This window comes from Scatophagus argus, chromosome 19 (assembly GCF_020382885.2).
Source record: "Scatophagus argus isolate fScaArg1 chromosome 19, fScaArg1.pri, whole genome shotgun sequence".
Lineage (NCBI taxonomy): Eukaryota > Metazoa > Chordata > Actinopteri > Scatophagidae > Scatophagus > Scatophagus argus.
In genome coordinates, this window is record NC_058511.1 from 7,443,077 (window position 1) to 7,468,135 (window position 25,059).

Genomic DNA, 25,059 nt, shown 5'->3' on the forward strand with positions numbered 1-25,059 from the left:
GACATCTGCCCGCTCACATTCATGAGCCCATCCACCCACACACACACACACACACACACACACACCCACACACAACCATTTTTCACTTAGCTAATGGCATTCCTGAAGAACAACATGCAAGGTGAATAGGGCAGGAGCTGAAGGTGTTGAGAGTGCATTCCTCCTCTGCCTCCCTTCTCCTTTTTTCCCTCTCCAACCCCCAGCGTAATGCTTTTAACAGCATCCAGCTGACTGCAGCTGATTGGGCTCCAGTGTACGTGTGTCTATATGGGACAGTTTGTGCTCTTTTGACAGCCTTACATGTTGGAGGTGACAGGTCTGTTTACGATGCAGACAAAACTGTGTATTGATTAGCCGAGGATGGTTCAGTATATGGATGTGAGTGTACATGCCTGTGTGTGTGTGTGTATTTATCTTCCCCCAAATGAAAGCACAATCACAGCCTCGCACTGTGAAAATTAATGGTTGCCTGAGTGTCCGCATATCTAAATGCATGTCTGTCACAGAACATGATTAACACACTCATTCTTGCTTTGTGTATACAAAGCTGACCAGGTTTAAGGTCTGCTAATGTGAACTCTATCAAGGGACTGACAGTCATGGCCGAGGGCTTTTTCTTTCAGATTATGCTCCCTTTTTATGTTAGTGTGGGCAATCTGATCTACTCTACTACCTTATTAGGTTTTGTTCTGAGTGTGTGTGAGTCTACTAGAGAGTTACAACATACACTGGGACTGTGGAAATCCTAAAGGAGCTTTAAAGGAGCATACCGGTGGTTTTGAAACCCATTAACTAGAAACTATATCCCATTTAAATGGCCTGTAGACAATTTCCCAAAGCATGCCATAAGTTTTAAATTTAATTCCAACCTTCAAGTCAGCTATTGATTTACATCCATTTTACTAAACGATGCACAAGAAATATTGGGAACTTTCTTTTTCATGTATTAGTGCGGCCATAAAAACATGAAGACTCAGATGTTTCAGTCAGTGTGAGCATCTTAGCTCTTCAGTGAACCGTTGGAGCAGATACAGAACACATGGATGACATCTGAACATACCAGTCTTATAAATTCAGACAAACCTTAGAGAACGTTTAAGGTGAAAATTAGCAGGTTGAAACTCACTTGGCAAACTGCCATTAGTGTGTCCTTTAGCACTTTATCCAACCCAAAAACAGGGGTGTGTACTACACAGGCTTGTACTTATGCAGTATTCTTTAATATAATTCAAGTTTATTTTACTGTATGATACACTTCCAGGAAGAAGAGAGTGGAACAGCTCAGCACCCCCATCTTGCCTCACTGAGCACCCTGCCCTTCATTCAACTGCAAAGAAAGAATTTTTCCCCTATTTACTTTAATGGATAACACACATCCCTCCGCTGTGAGACATCCACAAATGCAAATACATGCACACACACACACACAGTTGCCACAACATGGTCTCCGAATGTAATCACTCTCACTTCACCACAGCCATCAGTTATACTCCAAAATCCCAGCTGTTTTGGCTATTTAAACACTCCTCATATGCCACACATGTGCACGAACACACAGTTGGTTGTTAACATAGATACACAGACAGGAATAGAGTAGCCGTTGGCAGTGTGGGGTCATAACAATCAGTGAGAAAATCACTCAGCTGTTGCCCTGATGCCACTGATGCCCTCAACACTGACAATATGCAGAATCTCATCGGCAAAACCAACATAATACCAGGCCGTTTGCTGGTATTTTTGTTTTGTCTGTAATGTCACTGAACATACTAGTTTGTGTTTGTCTTATGTTTGCAATAACCCATAACTACAGCCTGGGTAGCTTTGCCATGTTATCTTACCAAAATGGGTCTAGCAGTCCATAAGTAGTTTGGGCTCATTTTATTTAAATCAGTGTTCATTTCAAACAACAAAAATGCAAGATATGTAAAAAAAAAAAACAACAAAAAAACAAAACAAAGTAATTTAAAGGTATCCTATTAAGGATTTTTCTAAAAAACATCTTAAAAACGCACACAAAAATATGTGTGTATAAGCGTGTATGTGCAGAGACCCCATCCTCTATCTGTATTCTCTTATTTTCTTACTATTTTACTGCATATGGAATGTTTTTTGGACATCAGTGATACTCCAGTCGGCAAACTATCAATGTAAAGCGCAGTTATTTTATAACCTGGGAACGAAACTCAACTAACAACTATCCTCCTCGCTTATTACACCTCTGAACGGTGTGTTTACAAACAGCAACAGAGAAGTCCTGCACAGTATGCCTTTAACAAAGGAAATGTAAGACACAATTTATAGTGTAATTTTATCATTTTTTTCAACTTCATTTACGTAATTACAAGGATTTTGGTGTATAATCATTAACCTCCCCCCATTTATGTCTTAACTTTCTATTAACGGAAAACATTCTGAGGTGTGTTTGTACTAATGTGACTTTGTGTACGTTTTTACCAGTCACCTCCCTTTTAAATTTTGGTATTACTGTGTCAAAATCAGTAAGATCGTAACTCTTGACTTGAGATTCAATAAATCTTCATACTGTGTATCTAAGGTAGTCTTCACTATAGTTTAAATTTGGAGGTCTACTGTCCATAGCTAAACATGACATGTGACCAGAGATGCCACACTGAACGCTGCCCACAGTTAGCTGTAATGTTTGTATTTTGGCGTCTTTCCAGGATGGACGTGGGAGAGACAGGTCGGATGTTGATGTCAGCACAGCCTCGTTATTATCTGATGTTCCACTGGGTCAACAAGGATGTGACCGGTGCTGAATCATCAAACCATGCTGCCCGCCTAAACTCATTCCTTCATGTCTGAGTAATGAGGTAATGGGATGCTGAGTTTTGATTGGGTCAGAGAGCTGCTGAGATTGTCAAATGACTTGTGAAAACAGTCAAGACAGAGATCGTCATTTGTTGTCGCTGACATGGAACAGACGGAGAACACGCAGTGGCAGAACTTGTCTAGACGCAATCATGACAAAAATAAAGGCAGCAACATTCAACATGCAAGTTCCAACACATGCCACGGCTGATCTAAACAATGGTGCTATCTTTAGCAGAAGGCAACAACTGCTCGCACATGGCAGTTCATAAAATCAACACTTGGCAACATTAAGGTCTACTGGGACCTGAGGAATGAATGTTTTGGTGAGGGATAAAATGCAATTAACTAAAAGCAGCCCAGTTCATTCTTAATTATCTTGAACCGTTCCTCTCAATATACCAAGGGTCTTTATTTTTATGTTTAGTTGCCTTTGTTACTGTGTGACAGTTGCAAGGGTTGAGATGAATGTTGACCGTCGACATTCTTTCTCTCTCTCTCTCTCTCAGTGCCTTGCATGGTTGAATAGGTTTGTGATTAGGCTTTCGATCACTGGTGAACGATGGAGCCCAAAGTGACAATAAGGTGGAGCAAGGCTCATTCCAGTGACCTGTATGTATCAGGAAACCCAGAACATGTCATGATGGTGGTGTACTCTCCAATAGGGATGGTCGATACTGAAAGTGTTTTAAGCTGCAATACCAGCATCAATAGGTATCAAGGAAGTAGAAATTATCTGCGATCTTGGTCCTTGTATCAAATTTGGTGTTATCATCCACCCTTACTGGTATGGGTACGAACATCCATATGAAATGTGAATAATGAATGCGGAAAGCTAAAGAGCACACAATCACCCCAAAAGAGATAAAATAAATCAGTAATGACAACAACAAAAAAAAGAAAAACAAAATGAAGATAAACTTTATGAAGGTTGATGAAGGATAACTGATAAAAGACTCGGTGTGAGCAAAGATCCACGTCCATGGGCATACCACTATTCAGGATACAGCAGGTCTCACAAGGTTAAGACTGTGTTTAAATGCAGACCCCTAAACAACATCAAATGAGAATTCGTGCTATCAGAGATGTGTGCACATAGTGGAGCAGATAGAATCGGTTTAGCTCTACTTCATCCACCAGCAGAGAACCCTGAGGTTCAGTGAGGTCAGTACCAAACTTGTTGAATGGACCTCTTTGATAAAACTAACTTCATTACATAGGGAACTGAGGGGCACAGGGATAAAGATAAAGTTAATGGTGTGGCATTACATGGTGTATTTGCTATGTCCCTGAAGTTTTCTGTTTTTTCTGAGAGAATGTTCTGATTGCTTATTATACTATGTCATTATGGTGGCATTATGGATATTTTATTGATGTCTTATTGTCTCAACTGCTGACCATGGGGCTGTTAAAGTAAGGCAATTGAGTTCAACAAATTGGACACTTAAAAGGTCTGTTGTGTAGGTTAGTGGCATCCCATGGTGAGGCTGCAGACTGCAACCCGCTGAACGTCCCTAATCTCACGCTCCTCTTACGGAGGCCACTAAAAATGCGAAACATTCAGCTCTAAAACCAGTGTTTGGTTTGTCTGTTTTGGGCTACTGCATAAACACCATGGTGCAACAAGGTAGACCTGCTCCCTCTAGCTATAAAAGGCTCATTCTAAGGCAACAAAAACACAATCATTCTTAGTTTCAGGTGATTATACACAAATTAAACATAATTATGGATTTTATTTTCCATTTCTATAAATTCCTCTCGACACTGGACTTTTAAATGCTACATTTCAAAAAGGAAATCCTACTATGTTAAATGAACAATAAAAACTGTCTTGAGTTGCGGCAGTACACACGAACAGAGCTTAAAGCTAGCTCAGATACCGAATGCAGTGTTTAAGACCCTCTCCATGACACACTGACTTTTCAGTAAACATTAGACATGATTAGATTAGATTACAAGTCATTGCACTAAATGATGGAGGACATACCCATAACAAAATAACAAAGCAGAGTATGATTTAGCATCTGTGTGTCATTATATGCTCTATGATTTGTTGCAGGCCACCGCAATCTATTGCTCCCTCTTTATCATTTTGGTAAAACACTATCACCTGCCTCATATAATGCTTGTCTGTCATATATGCTTCTGCCCCTTGTCATTGTCAGGTAATTAGTGAGCGTGAATCATGACCAGTAGTAGTGTTCTCTCCAAGTTATACCTTAGCTCTTCCACAGAGGAATAACTGATGAAAATCTAAGTGGTATGTGGGAGTTGCTGTGTTCAGATGAGTATAAGAAAGGGAGGCATGTTTTTTTTCTCCCTGTGTTGACAGGGCACTGGGCCGTATTAGTGGTCAGGCCCGACAGAGATAATGACGATGAGGTCTGGGTCACCACGAGTCTTGTCATCAGTCTTATCGCCATAATACACATGGCACGCAGACACGTACATGCATATTATCCTACACCTTTTGTTTAGTCTCCTACAACAGTGAACTACACTCTTTTAGGTACCTTCCTTGGAGAACAAGAACAGAATAAGCGAACATTTAATAATGGACTGAACCTGTCCCATTTGAGCAGCCTTTTGACGTTATTCTACAACAAGCTATTAGAACCATCTCCAAAAATAGACATTAGCAGGCAGGTGCTATCACAGGCTACACTGAGCAGCTGGTTGCAATCAAGAGAGAAGAGAAAGGCTGATGAGTGAGCAAAAGAGAGCAGAAGAACCTGCACGAATGCTTCCTTTCGCATCTTCCCTTACAGCTTGGTTTTCTTGGCCTACAGGAACACTAAATACATTTAATGTTCTAACTGGGTTTCTTACATACATCTGTTGCAACTATGCACACACTACATAAATAGCAGCGCACTCATCGGCTCCATGATGATATAATTCCAATTTTTTCCTAAACTCAAGTGCCTCCATCCCAAGACCTGCTGGGTACTGCTGTTTAGCTGTTTGTCCTGCTATGCCCTGTCTTCTTCTGCCCTTGTCAACTTAAGACATGATTTAAAACAGCTTGAGCCACAACAGATGCAGATGCATGTCCTCAGGGTTGAGAGAGGAAGGAGAGAGAGCACGAGAGTAAACAGACACAGGGAGGAGTGACGGACACAGAGGCTGCCGGAGACTCTTTTACAACAGTCTTTAAAACAAACACCTGCTGCCGATGCTGGAGCGCCTGGGGAACATCAGAGATCCTGCAATCTGTAAGCGCACGGTGGTGATTGGATAATGAAACTGAGCTAATAGACCTAAAACATTGCAAACTATCTCTCAAGTTCTCAAGTCTCCATTGGGGTGTAATATCCTGCACAAACAAATGCCAGGGCTGTAGTGGAAGGTAAAGGCATATAAAACGCTGTCTGTCAACCTCATTCAGCGGCACCCGCGAGGGTTTACGCCTTAGAAAGTGTAGCTTTAGTCCCCTCAAACTGGATCCCATCTCATGTTATCTTCTGCAAATTCTAGGACTGGAAATATCAAGAGGCCAACATAACAAAGCCAAAGTGAGACTAAAAGTCATCATAGAAATAACTCTTCTTTTTATGAGCAAAATTAGCTATTGTGCCCAGTTGTTACACATCCATGAATACTGATACTGTATGATGAACCAAACAGGTCTCCAACAGTCTCATTCTCCTTAAAGGGTTATTTCTTGAGACAAGGCTGTGCAAGGTGCTTATCCATAGTCAGTATTTTACCTACAACATGTTACTCTGGATCTGAACTAAGCCTTTAAAACACTTAAGTCACACAATAACACAAACAAACTAACCGATTAAGGCACATAAATTTGTTTCTTCATCACTTTGGTTATTATGAAAAAATAAGAAAGTGCACAATCAATAGTGAGGCTAAAAGACAGATGCACAGAGTAGCTGGCAAAAGGCACATTTTACCCATCCTTTTTTTTTGTTTGTTTTTTTTAAAAAATCACCACAACCTTAAACAGTGTAACAAATAACTCTCCAGCCAAAAGAAGTCAAACCCTTGTTGCAGCTGAGAAAATCTGTCTTCTCAATTCCCAATCCAGCTTGCCGTATTTTCATTCCAGCTGTGCTGTAAATCTTTCTGGTATCAAACAGCTGTAGAAGCCGTCCGACAGTGGGCCAACTGCGGCTTATGGAGTCCGAAGATGCAATCTGATCTGCAGTGGTTGTGTCTTTTTTTCACACTACATTGCTGCTGGGGGGTTTGGTGCAGATTTGACATAAAGCAGACTCACACAAGCATACACTGACACACGGGTCAACACTTGACACTTTAACTCGCACACACATTATGCAGAACACCTTCCCAGTGCATTTACTCAACCCTGAGACAGGAGAAGACAGGAAGTAAGAGTGGGAGGGGTGGAAAGAGAAGGAGAGAGGAGAAAAATTATGGCTGTCCCTGAGGTTGATACAGACAGAATAGCTTTAAACCAAACAGTCCAAAATATTTGTATCTATTATATTGACCTATGATACATAAGTACAGCATGGGGATTACAAACGACCCTTGCAAAGGACGAAGATGAAACGGTTTTTACATTTGTTTTTTTGCCAAAATAAGCAAATGAGTTAAAGAGATTTTGTTGCTTTTGGTTTCAAGACTTTACGCAATGTTAAGCTAACAATCTCCTGACTCCAGCTACAGGTCTACTCTATCGATATCGATCTTCAAACAAGAAAGCAGAGCCCGCATTTCACAAAATCTGGAACTATTCATTTAAAATCTGCTAATGAATATATGTTGATTAATAATTTAATTTAATTTAAGTTACTTTATTAATCCCAAACTGGGAAATTACTTCTCTGTTTAATTTAACCAGCTTGGGATAATCATTTATAATAATCATTTCACAATAGCATTCCAGGCATGTTAAGGTTTAAATGCAGCATTTTTTGAAATGCTGCTGACAGCGTCAAAGACATGCCAACGTTCTATGAGTTTAGACTAGAGGACCACCTCTGAATTCACCGGCACTGACCTTTATAGGGAAACCGTCATATTAACACTGACAGGCACTTCATCAGGCGAGCAACAGAGTGGAAATCTTGTGATTAAAACAGAGAACACGTAGTAGTCTGTAACATATAGCAGTTACACCACAACCTTTGTTCTGACATGTCTTGTTTGGCTGAACTACTTATTTTAGTCAAACTTGTGTTAAAACTTATTCGTAACATATTAACACATTGCATATCGCAGAGAGCAGAGCTTTTCTGAAGCTTTTCCACATTAACAGATCTACATTATTCTTTGACTTTGGGTGCAAAGCTAACACCTGTGTTAGTTAAATAACAAAATGCTACTTTCTTATGATATGTCAAAAACTATTTCTCCTCCTTGCACTTCCATGCTGAACTACAGTCTGGCACTGACAACAACAGAGCCCTGATTAGTGCTTGAGGCAAGCTACCAAAATTTTGGATTGCATAAAAGTAGCATCCCAAAATCTGACTGGTTTAGCTGAGGTCATAGCCAGACCTACAGAGGCTTGGATCCACAGTGGCCTCGCTAAGCAAACACAACTTGGAGGTCTGGCTTCGTTTTAGCTGACGAACGTCATTATGCACGTCGATTAAAAACAAACACATCCAGCTTAGCTTTTCAGTGTAGGCCTATGGGTGGAAAATCCCCATCTGACCAGTTTAGACAGAGGAAAAGCGAAAGACAGAAACTAAAAGCTGGGACTTTTTTGGCAGATATTCTAATTTTTCTAATTTGTTTCTTCTACTGTCTAATGCCAACATGCCAACTCACCGCTTAAAAAGCAACTGAACTTGCAATGAAGCTGAATGAATACACTTTCCCTCTTTACTGTCCAAGAGAGTAAGTGCAAAAAGAGAGCAGGGATTATCCAGGTTCATCCTGCCAGCTACTGTTACTGTTATTAGTAAGGAAAAGCCAAAATCTGTCCCCCCTCAAGCATACACAAGACCTCACACTGGTCAGACCAAAACAGCCACTATTACCATAAGTGAGTATAAATGCAAGCTTCAAGATTTTATTTATTACTTTCTTGGCACTGAGTTTACAGACGTCTTCAATATTTTTCATTGCAAACAGATTATTTCACACAGTTGCATACAAACAAGTGTGAAAAATATGCATGATGCGAGACAGCTCAGACATAAAATAATTCATCACCACATCATATCAGCCACTGGGAAAGCTCAATATAAATCACAGCAGTCAGCGGTTCCCACATACTTCAGGGGAAGTGTGTCTACTATATCACACTTGAATCACATGAGAGCACATGGGCCAGTTGTACCAACATAAATGACGAGCTGTATTACCATAGCAGCTAATCATAATAGCACACACACACACCTCAAGAGAAGCAGAACCCAATCGGGCGCTGGTATCAAGTTGCAGACAGGAAACAGATGGCCTTCTGGGAAAAAAAAAGCAGAAAAAAGCATGCCAAAGAAGGCCAGGGAGAATGCTTCCCTTCCTCTTTTTCCTCCCTCCATCTCTCCCTCCATCATCCCTTCATCTTCGGTTGGAAGGGAGAGGAAGACTGAGGCCGTGGTGGTGTTTGGAGGCTAGATCAGCGGGCTCTGGCTCGAGATCAGAGTGATGGAGTTCTCTAGGAGATTTTAAATAACAGCCCAGCATGGCTCGACTGTACTAGGCTAAACTGGGACTCAAAGCCTGCAGGCTATTTAAGACAGGACACATCCAAATGGGTGAGAATATATTTTAATATCAAGTGCTGTGTTTCACATTGACACCAGAGTTTGTGTCAGAGAGAATTGGTGACCTATGGCTTATTCTTGTAAATTTAAAGGGATATTGACATTCTCACTACTTTATGCAGAGAGTTAGATGAAAGGATCAATACCACTGTCATTTCTATGTAGTAAGTTAAGCTAGAGCCAAGGGGTGATTAGCACAAAATTAATCAAAATTAAAAATAAATAAATAAATAAAATAAATTATATGTATATATTATATCTACCAATCTTTGATTGCGCCTGCCTTTAACTCTACTTTTAATACACCGACCAATAAAAAAAACTGATGGAGAAAAGTTGCACAGATCAATTGTGTCTTAATACCATCAGACACATTCACAGATAACCTGCAAAGTTTACTTCCTCCAAAAAAAAACAAAAAACCCTGACCTTTGTCTGGTGCACAGGACTGACCCATCAGCTGCTGATGACAGATAAACTTTGACCTTAAAAGAAAAGCAATCACAGATCAATATTGTCTTGAGTGTGGCCACCCTCCACAGAGAACACATTGATAAGTGGACTGACCCTGGCTGTTTGAGGTTGTGATCCATCACATGTTTACTTGAGCTCTGTGTCCTGGGTCTTCCTAATCTCCAAGCCCAGTTCTTTATCTCTGTGAAGCTTCAAATGCCAAGACCGTGTCAGATGTGATGTCCAGACAGCCTCTGAAAGTTTTCAGTCAGGGACCCTAAAATATTTGAGGTGTTACTGATTTAGTTCGGGAAGCTCTTCTATTTGATTTTAGAGAATATAATGTAATTAAACACCAATCATTTATACTGTATGTAACAATGATTTTCACATACACCAAAGTACACTTCAAAGTATTCTTCAAGCCAACATCGAGTAGCTGTTTATTGTATATAAATAGTGCAAATGTGCAAGTTTAGACAGTGATAAGACATAAATTCATCCCTAAAAGCTTACAGCTTTATGAGATATCACTTACACAAATCCCAGCAGATGTTGTTCTTTCAACCGGCAGACTTCTTAAAACCTGCTTAACATCTGCAGCTAGTCATTTAATGCTTCATTCAAAAACCTTGGGCTGTAAAATCTACAGACATCATTAAGCATGTCTGCTAATTTCTAAAACCTGAGGAACAGCAGCGATAAAACTACTAAGGCAACACAACCCGAAAAACACATGTTTACTGTATATTGAAACCTACTAAACGTGGGCCGACTTAAAACACATGTTTACATAGAAACCTCCTCTAAAAGTCTCTTCATTCAGACTCGGAGTCTTCATTAAATTTGCACCCTGTAATCCCGCTGTATAACATTTCAACCTTTATTGGAAGTCTTGCTGGATTGTCGAGGAGTGTTTGGGCTTTTTGAAAGTCTCCAGACTTCTAATAAGGAGTCAACCAAGCCAAAACATGAGACTCTGAGCACTCTGTCTCCTCGTCTCACTGTCTTTGTCTCTCTTTTTGTTCCTCTCTCTCGATCCAATCAGGTCGTAAAAAAAATACAGACAGTTTTTGGCACATTAGCCAAAGCATACCAACAATAGCTGATACATTTGACGATTAACTGCTAAAAATGTACGCTATAAATGTCTCCAGTTCTCTTCCGCCAATCTCTCCTTTCCACTCTGAGTCAGCGCTCGTTTCTTTTTCTTGCTATGCCACTAAATCCTCCTTCAAATCAAGTTTCTCTGCCTTGTTATACCCATGCAGCACATGTTTCAGGACTCACAGTGATCTTTGCCTCTCAGAACAAATTGAGTTTAATGGGGGTGAGGCAGGGTGAGCCGAGGGGGAGGAGAGGAGGGGGGAAGGCAAAGAGAGGGCTGTAAAAACACACCACATGCTCCTCCATGCCAGTCCCTATGAGGAGAGCAGGAGCGTTACTGCCTCTGACATTACTCCTTACACCAAATTCAACAGTAACACATGCTGGAAAGGCAAAAACAGACACATACTCACACAGACAATCACTGAAAAATGAGTTCTTGAGTTATTTCATACTAGTATCTCATGTCTCACAGAAATACATGACTCCAACAACGAATGTAAAGAGAAATTTCTAAACACTACCGCTTGTAGTTATTGCATTAGCAGCCGTCAGAGAAAAGGATACTCCTTCGCTGACTTTCAAACTGTCTCAAATTCCAGTATAAATTGCAGCAACAAACACTTTTTTTCCCCGGCAAACAGCTTAAAACAGTCACAGTTCTCGACAGACACCAGTTCACCCACATGCAGACCTGGCCAGACAGGCAAATGAGCAAACATACACACCTTTGGCAAAGCACTGATGTGAGCACACATAGCTGGTATGCACCTGAACACTGGTGTTTTTCTGCTCTCCTCATGGTGCAATGCTCTGCTTTAATTAGCTGGATTACTGCGATAGTTCTTCTAAGGCCAGCATATCGAGGTGAAAACCCACACAGTGAGAGGTGCAGGGCCTTCACCCTGACCAGGGTGCCTTGAAGAGAAAATTAATTTTCCTGGGTGAGCTTGGCTTGCTAAAGGGCATCTAAAAAAGGCAGAAAGCCTGCTGAATAAAGTCATTCAAGAGGCTCTCTGGCGTTCTGTCAACATCTTCCACAGTCCTGAGCATGAACTAGACACATACTGTCTGGATAACTACGTGCTGCAGCTACCAGTTCACTGCTTGTGTTAACACTGCAACACCTAACAAGACACATAAAAATACTAATTCACTAAATAAAAATGTGTTAAATGGGAAAAAAAAGTGTTGGAAATAATTATTTTTTCTTGCTTTTTTCTCTCTCGTATCTTGATTTGTGAAACGCTTTCAACATGAATCTTCAAAGCAGCACAGAAGGGAATGTGCAACTGTGTGTTATGGATTTTCATGTGTTTATTGCTGTGTCCAAACTCCTGCGTGCACGACCATCTGCCGTTTTTTTTTTTTCTCCTCTACCACCTCGCTGACCCTTTAAATAGTGGGATTCAGGGGACTTATACGCCACAATCTCACGGGAAAATAAATGACTCCCCACAGCTATGAGGATCCTCGTGCTGGGCAATAACACAGAAATTAGAGCAGTGATAAAACACTGCTTCTAAAGAAGACTTTTTGCAAAAACTTGGCCCGAGAGGAAAGGAAAAGCTGAGCTCTTGTAGTTGAACTATACGGTCAAGGGCTATGACTCTTGCAAAGTCATCTTGTTAACACAGAATTGTGGTATACAATACTTCAGACTGGGGTTGCTGGCAGCTGTGATGGGGAAGTAGAGAGGTGAAGTAGGAACTGAGTCAGGACTGATGCCTGGAGCACAAGCAGTTGAAAGGGGAGGGAGCTGGAGCCACAGTCATTCAGATAATGGCATGAGGATGTATAGGCATGAGATGGTGGCGGGAGGAAGTATTGGATGGGACATGGGAGACAGGAGGGCCCAAGCAAGCCCCCTTCAAACAGCTGCATGTTGGTGCTGAAGAATGCCAGGAAGTTTTTTTGGGGGGTGCCACATCTGCTTTGGCTATCAGGAGAAGGAGAAGGACCCCCCCAATCCCCCTCCACTTGCCTCCCCATGCACTTCAAAATGACTTTTATTTCTTAGGGAAAGACAAAAGGAAGGACAGAAAGAAAAAAAGAAGGGCATTAGGAAGGAAGGTAGAAAGAAAACACCCCTCTAGGAGAACTGAAGCCATTAGGAATGCATGCTGAGTTTCAAAAACAGAGCAGAGAAGAAAAGGATAAAAATCAAATCAAGGGTAGAGAAAAAAGATGGGGGTTGGAAAGGAAAGAAGGCTTTTGCTTTTCTGTGAGAGAACCAGGCCAGAGCTTAGTACAGCGCCAGGTTCCATTCAGACTAGACAAAGTAAATAAAACCACTTGATGAAAAAGAGCAATGGGAAGCCAATGGATGCCGGAAAGAGCGTTCCAAGCTGGGGGCATGAGGCTGTACAAAGTTATAAAGATGTGGGGAGAGAGAAAGAGAAGGTATGACTTTCTGTTTTTACAAGTGAGCAGCCGGACTTATCAGATGGCTGGACACAGATTTACACAGATTATCACAGTATTGTCAAAGATGAAGTCACATCTGTGTGTGGGGGGTACAAAAAGAAAAGAAAAAGGGAAAGAGAGAGAAGGACAGAGATGCCCATTAATCATTTCTACTGTCATCTCAATCTCCCTTCTCCATCTCCTGAGGACCTCCAGACTGCCAATCTGAAATAATAAACAAAAGCGAGTTAACATCCAGCTAATCAAAACGAGCGCTGGGCTTATTCCTCTTCCTGTTCCTGTGCCGTCAGCCCCTGGCCTGCCCTCTTTTCTCGTAACCTAAACCACGCACTAATTCATAAATTACAAACAAAGAGTCCCTTGTGGTTTGGGAGGGACTGGGCCGGCACTGCAAACCAGCGCTACAGGGGAATGGCAGAGTGTCAATTATAGGGAAACCTGGCTGACAGGGAGAGGTAGGTGTGGATGCATGCACACAGCAACACTAACAAACACACTTACAGTCTCAGGCACAGACCTACTGTATACACATGTTCACAACAGACAGAAAGACACACATATACACACACACACACACACACACACACACCATTTGGAAGCCATCTAAGCAATTTTGTCATTTTGGAGCCCAGGAACTGACTGCACCATTGTCTGGTGTAAGCAGCTCGCTGGGTTTCTCTTTCTGTTTACGAGAGGTGACGTGTGTGTTCAGGTGTTGTGAATGCAGCGCTGGGAGTTAAACCTGCGTTTGTGTTGAGCTCAAGGCAGGCTCCTGTGGAAAAACACGTGTTGAATTGCTGGAGCTGCTGTTACAAATGTGCAAGTGGACTGAGCTCAGCATCAGATGAAAGGAATCAATCACGGCTGATTACGCTGGTTTAGCTCAGTTTATAGATTCTTATATGACAATAAATCAAATCTCTTGCGACTCTTTGACGACCTGCGTGTTCTAATTAATTTCCATTTTTTATTGGAAATACAGCAAACAGTTTGAATCCCATATAACCAAACAACAGCAAAACGTGATGTCGCACCAGATATTCAACCACCTAGTCAGTCTAAAGTCTCGTCCAAACATCCAGAATATATAATATAGTATTAAGGTAACACGTAAAAAGTAATCCAGTGTAAACAGTTCCCAGAACAGTCAGAGGGGAAATCTGCAAAAAAAAGATGAAATGATTAGTCTACAGGGATAATGGGAAACTAATATGATAATCGATTAATCGTTTCGCTCTGTTTTCAAACATCTCAAATGATTTTTGCTGTTTTTGTATCATCATTAGCTGAATGTCTTTTGATGATGGTGAGATCGTTTCACAGTTCATTTACCAGATGATTAACCGATTAACTAAGTCACAGCCCTAAAAAAAAGATTTTACTATCAAAGAAAGTGGCCTCATGGTGTTTTGTAACATCTTCTCAGTGACCTCAGCTCTGCTGCCTGCTGTGATTCAGCACCAAGACTTGCAGTGTGTGAACGACTCGCTGCCCCTGTTGGTTTTACTGTATTATGCACCCTGTGGGTCATCACAGTGAAGACAAACTCTTGCCAGCAGAGCTCTTCCTCTACCAGCAGCTCATTAGGAAAAAACCCTGACTATCTATGGAAAAACACAAATGAATAAATGAGTTTCACTGTTCCTATTAAAGACACATAGTGAGTGGGGTGTTGTCATGTATCAGTCTGTGTGCGTGCACTGTTGTCTGTATCTAAGTGATCTCACACTGTTGTTCCTCACTTACCTCCTACCTTTCCCTGTCACAGTCGAATCCAGTCAATCAGCCTGGCACATCTCCCTCTCTACTCCTGAACACTTGTCTCCTCATGTTTCACAGGAATCCCAACACACACCAACTTTCAAATTATTAAACACACAGCAATGCTCCGCAATATCGAGAGCTGAAACAGCAATGACATTCCTTGACATTCCTGAGGGCAGCACAAGGTGAGGCATTTAAACTTCCCAACAGGAAAACTGGACGACAGATTAAAAATGCAGAGAAAAGACTCTTAAACATCCGAAGTTTAAAGCTTTTAAGATGGAAAACCAGAAGGATGATCCCACTTCTCAAATAACATAAAAAAGTCTCAGAACAAGAAACCAACAGGCAAAAGCAGCCAGACTTGCAGCCGAGAGATTTAAAAGCGTGTTCGGGCAGAAGACGAGGTGACACTTACACACACATTGCTGAATGGAAAATCCTCCAGGGTCCAAGAAGTAACTTTCTCTCTGAGCGTGTGTTTGTGTGCGGCTGTCTGGCTTGTCAAACACTGCCCCCTTCTCCTCCTGTTCCTCCTCCTCCCGTCCGTCCCGCCAGCAGAGCCGGGACCAGCTTTGCCGTGAAAACAAGCGCTCACGTGAATAGTCTACCGTGGGTCCGACCAGAATGAGAGAGCGTGGCGCCAAAAAAGGAAAAAGAAAAAGCTAGCACCTTCTTCTTCTTCTTCTTCTCATCCAGCCTCTTTCTAACTCTTCTCTTCTTTTAGTTTCCACTTCCTTCCTACTCTCAGGGAGGGAGAAAGTTAAACCCAGCTTTGGATAGCTGGAATGTGACAGCAGGAGAGAGCGGGAGAGAGAGAATGAGGTGGTGAGGGAGAGGGAGGGAGACAGAAGCAGGGACATGTGTGTCCACCTACACAGCCCACTGCTGCGTGAGTGAGCAGGCAAAGAGAGGTAGGAAAGAGGGAGGGAAGGAGCAAGCAAAAGAGGAGGGGGCTATGAGTGTATGCATGAACATGTGTATGTGTGTGTGAGAGAGAGAGAGAGAGAGAGAGAGAGAGAGAGAGAGAGAGAGAGATGAGAAAAGAAAGAAAGATGGCAGCTCAAGGAAATGACCTGAGCAGTTCATTCAGCTCGGATTGGGAATCCGGGAATGTGGTGTGAAAGAGCTGGAAGAATCTGCTCGGGGTTGAAGTGAACACACACAGCAGGGTTGGTGATATAAGCATATATATACTGTGAAGCAATATGCATTTATAACATGGTGGCTGTCCCTTAATGATGTCTCTGGCTGAACGAGGCCACTGCGTTGGATATCAAAGAACGGGACAGCTTCATTCTAATATTATTGTTATTTTATGGAGAAGTACATTGGTTTGTCAGGTATTCAATGTGACATTCTTGTCCATTTTTTTACAGAAGTGATTTACCAGAAAAATCACAAAATTCTGACATACAATATCCAAGTACTGCAATTTAAATGCACCTATTTTGTAATAAAGGTTCTTTTTTTTCCTTCCTTCCTTTCATTTTCTTCCCAGCTGTTGTTTGTCTTTGTTGTTTCTTTTTGGTTTTCCTGACAGGAAGTTGGACAAACCAAACAGACTGTTGGATAGTCAGAGCTGTGCAGTGTCAGGCTGAGATTTCAGAGGCATCAACACTTATTTTGCCAGTGCGCTCATTCATAGATTTTACTGAGCGACATTATGATGATATTCTCTCCCTTTAAGTTATTTTTGAGAATTTGTTTCCTACAGTTTTAATAGAAACAGACAAACTGAAATGTATTTTATTAAAGCTATCCTGTGCAGTCATCTTGTGAACAGCTATCTTTAGGTTTGGTGTTTCTCACCAACACACATCATGTGAATCCCTGAGAACTTTTCATGAAGCATCTATAAAGTGGAACATTTGAAATCTTGCATGGATTCTGCATTTTCTGGTGAATTGCTGTGTTTCTTGATGCTAAGTAGCTGTGAACTGTCAACTGGCGGAATAGCGTGAAACCATCAGCAGGAATGTGTATCGCGCCGCCACATGCGTCCAACCATGTGATACAAAACATCATGACATGGTGCTGTAAATAAAGCTGAGACGAAGAGACTTGCCAGGTGTCCACAGTGACTCGTCTGCAGACCTGTGGGAGCCATAACTGCCCAGAAAACCTCCCTCATTGCATGGATCCACAAAGACATTTAAATGTATCCTGCAGAACTATAATTCTAGCTTAAGATGCCCTGGGAATTTCTCCCTTGGTTCCCACCCCCTACACTGCCCCTCCACACACACACACACACACATACACCAATTCTCCCCTCTCCCTTTCTCTCCCTCTGTCCTCAGCCACCGCAGGAGGAAAACTGAAACCAGCCACGGACTGGAAAGCATTAGTCTGCGCCCCCCACCTCCTCCGACTCCACATACAAACGAAAACAAGAACGATGGACCCCAAAAAGAGCAGAGAGTAGTTTTCGCCGTGAGCACAGGCTGGTGACACGAACAACAGTAGTGTACATAGTAGTTTACGACTCTGTGAAGCTGACAAAGTTGGCAGTGGCTTCTCGTCCAGAGCTTTGCTTATTTTGCAGTTTCCAGCCCAACAAAGAAGCAGTCGCTCATTTGGGAAAACAGACTGAGCGAAAACCACAGGACGAGGGGGGATGTTTGTGTGTTTGTGCGTTGTGCGTTCAGCTCGTACATGTACTGTATAATCTACTTGTATTCCTATTTTTATGTGTGTAGGTATGTTTGTACATGTGAATGCATGTGTTTGTGTGCGTGCGTGCTCCCATTATCATATGTTTCTAAAGAAGACAAACAGCCTAAAGCCAAACGCAGAACATTCCTCCGATCTGGAAAGTGCTTCCTATGTTGGGGGCTGGAATGCTTACAGGGACCTAAGTGGCTTTGACCAGCGGCAGCAGAGCGTCAGAGCCGAACAATGATCATCAGAGAGGCCTTCTTTCTCCCATTCCCGTACAGATCAGTAGTTATGAGACCTATGACCTCAATAAAAGACCACAGAGGCTAGGACCAAGTGGCCAGTATTGAGCCAGTAGGAAGAGCAGATAGGAAGGTAGACAGATTATCTAATGTCATGAGACCATCTGTGCAATGAAGATAAAATGGTAGAGACAAAGCATGAAAGAAAGTTCACAGTTCTGCAAATTAAAATACAGCTTAGCATTCAGACAGGAAATCAAATAGTCAATAATTAGCTCAGACCTACAAACCCACACCTAATGCCGCTGATAGCACACACTCAGAAAGCGCTACAGTGGATCCATCGTCACAGAGAAACAGCAGCTAACCACGGAAAAGTAGTCCAAGAAACTGAATAATCTATTTCTTCTTTCATCATCAGTGGTGGAAGAAGCTGTCCATACCTTTACTTCAGTAAAAAATAGCAATACTGCAATAAACAAGCACCGAAAGTATTTGTCAAAAGCAGAACATACGCAAACACTGTTGGCAAACTTTCAGTATCAAAAGTTAAAAAAAACGCAGTTAAAATGTAAAATGAAGGAAGCAGACTCTTTAAGGCTTACACGTTATGCTACTGGATTATCATTATGTAATGTGTAAGGAGCATTTTAGTCTGACACTTGGAGGTGGAGCTGACTCACATTTGTACTACTAAATCTACTTGATAGAACCACATAGACACAACACACATACTGTCGCTGCATATGTTTATCTTGTTCTGGTTAACAGGTGATAACGCACATTCGGAAAGAGCTGATGCTGATTGCCTCAAAGTCTTGCACTGAGTTCATCAAGCCCAGTGAGCACTAAGCTGGCACTCATCCCATCACGCTGCAGTCACCTGTGTTATCTGTGTGTGTTATCAGCAGCAGCCCTCTGTTTTTGCTTCCCCATGTTCACTAACAAGTCTGCAGATTGTGGAATCAAAGAGTCTGGCTGACACACAGACGAGTTTCCATTTCCAGTTTTTCTTTCTACTTTCATTTAAGGAACCATTTAAAGGTTTGGTGCTATAATATAAAAGTGGACCAAGATACAAAACTACTGACTCAGGGGAAAAGGAAAAAGTCACTGACTTCTGAGACCCCTAACAGGCAAAATCAGAAGAGTCAAGAGTCTAAGTTACAACAAATCTTTTGTCTGTAGTTTAGTAGTAAGTCCATAGTACTTTGTTGAGAAGTCTAAATCAGCCGTTTAGTTTTTTTTGCCTTAAGGATTTGCTAGATAACAGCACAGTTTACAGACTACAGACACTACAGATTACAGGCACTTCATAAGCACCACATCAGAAACCGTAATAACTTCTGTTTATTCATGGTTTGATTTTTAATCTATAGTTCAAACTCTTTGCTTTTCTTTTTATCTTGAGAAGTGGCAGTCTCTCATTTTAAGTAATTAAGGATGTAATAAACTTTTTTTTTCTTTCAGATAAAATGAAACTTAAAAGGATTTGATTCTAACCAAATGCAAGTTCAACAAATGGCGTTACTGCACATGGAAAAAAAAATCCTATTGGCGCAGATAGTCAGGAACGAAAAACAGTCAACTTCTAACCTCTGTGCTATCGCTGTGCACATAGTAGGAACTGGTGGACAGATTGGAGACAGAAGACAAACAAGGAAGAGGGATGAGATGAAAGACAGGGGTTTACAACACTGAAGAAAAAGACATAAGACGCCAACCATACATGCAGAAAAAAATCTATGGTTGGATGGGAACGAGAAGTCAGAAAAGCTGTGAGAACTTAAGGGGGAATTTAACACCTTTAGTTCAAGATACATTTTAATCTGATTAAACTTCTTACAGATTTCTCTCCGAGCCAGTGATCACACCGGCTGGGTGTTAAACTAGATTTGTAATGTATGGCTACACTACATGTAGCCAAGTGTGCATGTGTTTGAAAGAGGGGAAAAACTACCAGAATTAGCATGTGATTTAACCAGTTTTAACATGCTTGTGAGTGCCTGTGCGTGTGCATGTGTGCGAACATGTGTGCACCAAACAGCCAGCAGACACCAGATGATGCAAGCCGATGAGACACGGTGCGGGTGCAGACATCAGCTGACTGAACATGCTGGCAAAGCCACAATCCCTTACATCAGCAAATCGCCGTGGCAACAGTGTGTTTCCGCCAAAAAACTTGTATGTTGCTCGTGCTGCTCCGGAGACTGCACCCTGAGCGCGAGGAGACCACTACTAAACTCAAAGCCTTTTATGGGCATTGGGTGAAGCAACCACAACCACCTATGAATGCACCACTCCGACACTCTCTCACAGGTCAGGTGAGGTCACGTGCTGTGTGTTTTTCTCGCAGCAGTGTTCCTGAGAGTGCCAGCTGCTGGCTGTTATTCCGGGGTTTCTGCAGAGTCAGGTTCGGGTAACGAGGCTGGGGAGCATTTAGAGGGGCCACTTCATTCCTTTCTGCTTGCTTCTCCACTCGCTCACATCACACAACACACTCACAACGCGGATCACCTTTTTTCTGGTATGTTTTACCCAGTGGGCGGTGTTGGTCATTCACTGTATAATGATGCAATGAGACGTGGGATGTTACCAATGAAGTATCTGAGGGCTGGATTTGGCCATTTGTAGTAAACCACACCCATTCTGGCAGTGCATTCAGGTGAAAACACATGCAAAAAATTCTTTTTTGGTTTCACCTAACAAGGTGCAGCTTCAACATATTGCAAGGTAAAAACTTTGCAATATTGCAAAATTGCAATACGAGATTGGATTCAAGCATGCAAAAAAACCCAAAACATGACTGGCTTTTAGACAGCACAAAAACACCAAGAAAACTAAGGTGCTTGGATCTGCTTGGGGTAGCTGTGGCCTAGAGGTAGGAGAAGCGGCTTGTGATCGGAAGGTTGCTGGTTCGATTCCCCCACCGGACGGGCAGGAAAAATTTGAGTGTGGTGAAGTGGTAATGTCCCCACCCTCCTTAGCCGGCTGATGTGCCCCTGAGCAAGGCACTTAACCCCCCAATATATGCTCTCCAGGCGCTTGATGCAGCCCACTGTTCCTGTGTGTTTCACTGCATGTTGCATGTTGCATGTGTTTCAATCAGTGATGGGTTAAATGCAGAGACGTAATTTCCCAGCTTGGGATTAATAAAGTAACTTAAATTAAATTAAATTAAAAACTGCCATGTCAGCTCTGTGTGGAAACCTGCATGTGTGTCAGTTTAGAGTGTTCATTTGCTTCGGCCTTGTACTGCACACAGGATAACGATGTGTGTGTGTATGTGTTTTTTGCTGTCCTCCAGGTCTGCAGCCATAAGATGATGAGCTATAAGGGAGTAGGATGGGGCCCAGCAGCAGCTACTGCCTGCCCGGCCGGACTGCAGTTCCACACAACTGGGCCAAAGTAAACATCTTCCCCACAGTCTCCTCTGCTGACATGACATGAATGTGTGCAGGGGAGCTGCAGGAGTGTGTGGCTTGCAGTGGCCACATGTGTACCTCAAGTGTCTGTGCGTATGTCTGCATAACCAATTGGGACGATGTGAACCCTCAAGCTTCTAAATTACATCTTTATCTTCCTCTATTTTCCCCTGTTACAGCTAAACCCCCCCGACCCGAGCCACATGTAGGAGGCCGATGCCTTCACTGCTCGGACTGGGTCCATTAAAAACACCAGTGGCACTGTCCAGTGACCACACCTCTGTCAGCATGCTGCACTTTAGCCCCAGTGTAACTTTCATAAAAATTAATAAAACAAGACTTCTGAGGTATCCAAATTGCTAGAGGGAAAAAATGGAGGAAATATTCAATAATAATTGGTGAAAACACAAAACACACGGAAATTCAATTTTCCAGCTAAGACAATATACAAAATCATCCCCAGATAGCCAGATATTTTATGATATTCAATTAAGTTAATTTGTGACAAAGTGCTGTGTTATTAAATTTAATGGAATGACATTCAATGACAAGTAGCGTGCATTAACTTTTCCATTCAAAGCAAAGTGGACTTCCTGGCACATAAATATAGCAATGACCGCTTTTTTATTTTTTGTTTGACTCTGAAAACTCCAAATGTCAGCCAGAAATCAGACAAATCTCAAGAGCACTTTATGTTGAGATTTGTGTGGAAACAAACAAAACAGGTCGTTTTGTGAGATGTGCTGAAGAGTTGAGAGTGAGTTTTTCCTTTGATTTCTACAAATCCCCGACTCATTTCAGATTGTTGTTATAAAGGTTATATAAACGTTACAAAGACACCAAAATATGTGTAAACCTGAACATCTATCTTTTGATTAACACTGAGAAAAATCCATCTGTTTGTGAAGGCTGTGTGATATGATCCTTCAACTATTATTAAAAGCAGCAGTAGTATTTGAAAACAAATAGGATATTTATTAATGGACTCATTATACATTCATTGGGATTATATCAGGGATCCTATTTCCATTTTGAGGTTTCAACCCCAAGGTTAGAAATGCCTGAGTTGCCTGTTCCACTGAACCCTTCCCCCTACACCCTTCTTAAAACCCAGGTTCCCTGTTAACTAGCTAAGTGCTGTAATTAATCCATTTCCTGCCTAGAAATTAGACCTGTTCATTAGGCTTTCCATAACCTTTCATCCCCACAAAAGTCTGCTCTGCATGGTTCAAGAGAGGCTGTGTGGTTTGCTCAGAGTGATCCATTACACCACACTGAACACTCCTGGGGGGGAAGCCTTAGAGGGAAGTTTAGACGAGATGCCTCCTCATCTTGATATAGAGTCTCAAAACTTTTAAAACTTTCAAAAGAGGTAGGGAAGCTTTTGGCTGGGACTGACACCAGAGGGAGGAAGGGAAGAAGATCCTTCAGGATAAGATTTAATCAGCACGAATGTCCATAAATCATATTTTGTTAAAATCAAGATTAAATTATTGCTGCACCTCATGGTACAAAGACACATGCACACACACACACGCAGAAACAGGAAGCTGTATCTCTTCATTCACAAAGCACAGAGAAAATGTTGGCAAATAGGAAGAAAGATATTCTGCGGCTGCAGGACAGGCCTGCAATATAAACAGGACTCTTCCTGTTCCAGCACATGACCAAAAACACACTCATACAATGCAAACATCAACCAGACGTTTTTACAAATCTAACATATGGATGGATGCATGTTGCAAAGAGGCTGAGTTTTTCCATTCATGCAGCTTCAAAAGGCGTAGGTCAAACCTTGACAGAATAACCAACACAGCGTTACAAGAATGAAACTTCAAAGCAGCCATGTTGGAGCTTTGCTTTTTGAAGAAAGTGCCCCAAGCAGGCTCATTCATCAATCTCCAGCAGCTGGACTGAGGGTAATTTATTTCTAAGTTTAGACTATGAATAAATTGCAAGACAAGAACTCCGTGACTGATCAATAAATCTGCTCTTATCTTATACTTCATCTTGTTGAAATACAGAGATGTCAAGATATTTAGAGCTGGTTTAAATATTTTTTGACAAACAAACAAACCGTAGTGGCTTCCTCCAGGGGGACGGGATGTAAATGAAGCCTGACAGTGGCGACTGCGTGGAGTGTGTGTGATCTGCTGGGAGACCGATGGCAGTTTCCGGGCCATTTGCTGCTGTGTTATTGCTGAGGAGCAAGTCTGCCCCTGGGGCTGTGTGAAGAGGGAGCTGGAGCTCAGAGGGATGATGGCTCTATAAATCACAGGCAAGCTGAGGCCAACATAGAGTCCATATACTGTGATTCAAGCGCATATTCATGCCTGTTTGTGTGCATCACAACCAGCACTTATACATACACACACGCATGTACACATGCAAACTCATAAACAGCTGTTTCTGCAATTATTTTATTCTTGGCAAGCTGCAAAAGTCCCTAAAATAGCACTAGGTCACGGTGGGACAGTCGAGATTTTAAGTAGGTTACACCACGGGCAGCGTGACCTAATGCTACACTAAAGACAAAATATATACCTTTTTTTAGAAAGAAAAAAAAAGTCTACGGAAGTCTGCCAATCACAGGCACTGATTCATTCACGCAAAGGTGTCACCCCCCCACACACACACGGAAATGCTCATAAATGCGAACAATCATGTGGAGACAGACATCCTTCGTTCCCTACTCCGACACAAATGGGGTCAATCCCACACGCACTCAACCACCAATGAAAGAGGATCCCCCAAAATTACCACTTCGCTGGAGCCTGGAGCAACCAGTGACTTCATGTCTGAGGCAGCTAGACTGATTTACTCACGTTCAACCCCCTCGGCTCCCACCGCAGCCCAAGAAACCCATCTCTAGCCCCCCTCGCGGCACGTTCATCCCTCGATCTGTTGAACATTTACACCATCCCACATCCCCTGCATACCTCACACGTTTGCTGGCCCATCTCAGCACCAGAGCTGTTAGGAGAGCATGTTATCAGTGACAGATAAGGGAGGTCAGACAGAGATTCAAGCCAAATGACTCCATAAACACAGCTGAATGCTCTGTGTATTCTTGTCTGTGCTGACCGGATGTTGCTGAGATATAGAATGGATGGATTCTTGGACAACAATGTGACAAAACAAAAAGCATTTGAAGACAACAGGCTTAGATGATGGAACCTCAAAACCAGACAACAAACGAGCTATAACTAATGTGCAAATTCAAGCATTGAGAAGAGCTGCAGAAGGACAGTGAAGATACCACACACACACACAGAGTAATTACTGCTTAATTTACAGTACTGGGGGACACATAAAACAGATTTTCATGAAGATGAAGACAGATGCATGGATCAAAAAAAATTCAAAGCTTTGAATCATCTGGATCTACGCTTCGCTTATTTTGCTGGGTAAGGAGAAGGGGGATCCAAGACATGAAACTGACTGATCAGTTCC

General features: G+C 42.0%; 1 protein-coding gene across 2 annotated transcripts in view; it reads right to left on the bottom strand.

The window, feature by feature from the left end:
- The window catches only part of LOC124050884 (protein eva-1 homolog A), a 67,970-nt gene that overhangs the window by 9,077 nt on the left and 33,834 nt on the right, over positions 1–25,059 (bottom strand). Inside the window, exon 1 of one of the 2 annotated variants that reach the window (XM_046373833.1) lies at positions 15,697–15,922. The exons of the other annotated variant lie outside the window; for it this stretch is intronic. The gene's annotated coding sequence lies outside the window, so the exon portion shown is untranslated. Of the gene's footprint in view, positions 1–15,696; positions 15,923–25,059 lie in introns of those variants that run through there. 2 annotated transcript variants of the gene reach the window in all.